Source organism: Centruroides sculpturatus, unplaced genomic scaffold, assembly GCF_000671375.1.
Source record: "Centruroides sculpturatus isolate CEXI.00-Female unplaced genomic scaffold, Cexi_2.0 scaffold578, whole genome shotgun sequence".
In the NCBI taxonomy this organism is placed as follows: Eukaryota; Metazoa; Arthropoda; class Arachnida; order Scorpiones; family Buthidae; genus Centruroides; species Centruroides sculpturatus.
In genome coordinates, this window is record NW_019384924.1 from 158,544 (window position 1) to 160,529 (window position 1,986).

The 1,986-nt window shown below is 28.0% G+C and overlaps 1 protein-coding gene across 1 annotated transcript in view; it reads right to left on the bottom strand.

Moving 5' to 3' along the window:
• LOC111631901 (protein cycle-like) overlaps positions 1-874 on the bottom strand; it is a 138,009-nt gene extending 137,135 nt beyond the window's left edge. Inside the window, exon 1 of the mRNA XM_023376236.1 lies at positions 276-874. The gene's annotated coding sequence lies outside the window, so the exon portion shown is untranslated. The remainder of the gene's footprint in view (positions 1-275) is intronic.
• Between the last annotated feature and the right edge of the window lie 1,112 nt (positions 875-1,986).

Sequence of the window (1,986 nt, forward strand, 5' to 3'; positions counted from 1 at the left end):
TGTAAACAATACCCCTTTTTTCTATAACCTGAAATAAAGTTGTGTATCTACCAACTTGTTTTTTTTTTATCTGTTTTTAAAATTTGCCAACCATATATTATAATCTAATCTCTTCAAGTAGAATGTATAAAGATAATAAATATTTCATTTTTATATATATATATATATATGTATATAACTGGACTTAAATTATCAAAATTTTATACTACTTCTATATGTGTTAAAAATTCATTGTAAAATAACTGTCTGTTGTATTACATAATAATAAAACTTACTTTTAACACGAACTCAGGCGCTTTCGATAAAACATAAGCATTTTCCCCTTCTACTGCATTTGAATCACTTCAAAAAGTATTTGGCATATGAAAATTATTAATACACAGTAATCCAGTTCTATTAAGCATTAATCCACTGTCACAAATCGAGCTGTATGTCCTGTTGTTAATGATTTTTATCCATTTCTTGCCATTTTTCACCGTGTTCTTTACATACGAATGTACACATATCTTTTTTTTTTATTTACAGCAACGTGTGAAGCAAAATTCTCGCAGACGAAACAACTCGTACTTCCTTAGTGTAATGCCCTCTGTTGGATGAAGTTGGCAACAGTATAATACTCTATTTTAAATAATAAAAACTGAACAGAATAAATAATTTCCACCATTTCGGTATTTTTATTATTTTAATTGTGAATTTTTTACTATATTACGTAATTTTATCAAAATTTTAGCCTCTTTAGGTTGTTACGTAATAGAGAGGATTACTATAGTAATCCAGTACTCGTAAATAAAAGCGTACTCGTAAATGTCTATTTTCGTAATAATCACATGTTGATAGAAAAAGAGTTCATTTTTAAATTAAAATTAAACATATGTATCTAAACTTGGTATACAATAAATTATAATATAATTTGAAATTTGGAAATGATCATAAAATAGTCTCATGTGGGAATTGTTAAATGAAGAAAATGCATAGCCTATATATCTATATAAATCTAGTTCTTCATAAAAATCTTTGAAACAGCTTATATAATATAATATACAACTTTTTGGATCAAGCAAACTGCACTTTAAAGTTAGGTTAAATGCATGAAATTTCAATATCTAATAATAGCGCGAAATTTAAAACTATAATATGAAAAAATGGGGGAAATGCTACACTAAAATAGGTTACTAAATCCTATATAACTTTAATAGAGCAATGTTGTATAGGATCTTTAACTTATGTTAGGATCAATCATTTTTAAACCGTGAGCACAATGTGAGTAGGTCTACAGACAACTATCGAGATGTTGCATGGGACCATGAATAGGGTCATTTTATGAAGAAATAAAATGCGTAGAATGATATTTTATTCATAAAAACCAGTCTTAAAGTTTTCTCTTTTTGTTAGATAATTTCTTAGTATAGATGTATGAATCACTATGGACTCCTAAGTTTGCTTCGAGCCGGAAAAAATCCCCAGCTCCCCTCTCTCCATGGCCTTGTAAGTGTTTTATCACTGATGAAAAGCGGGAAATGTTAATTTGCGTAACATTAGTCGATTTTCAATTAAAGTTTGTATATTCAGTGTGTTCATGTTAAAATTAGCAATAGATAAACATGTTTGTATTTCCTTAATACCATATATAATAACTTTGACATAAAATGTAAACGTTTATTAATAGTTAATAGAATATTAATTATAAAATTATAATCTACTTATATTTTTACTTATATTTAGGGGAGACCGGGGCAACTTCGGCATGCGGGGCAAGTTTGTCAAGCGCTTTTTTTTAAAGGAGACTTTGGTTATAGGTTAGGCAGTTGAGTTTTATTGGTGGCTTGTTGAGTGTAGTGTTTTTATTGTTCTCCAACAAGCGTAGTTGAATTATCAAGCAAATTTTCATTTTCGTTCAATTCCATATAATATTTTTTTTCCATTTATATTGAATTGGCAGGTTTTGTTATAATTCCATGATAACGAAAGTTACTTTTCCTGTTAGAA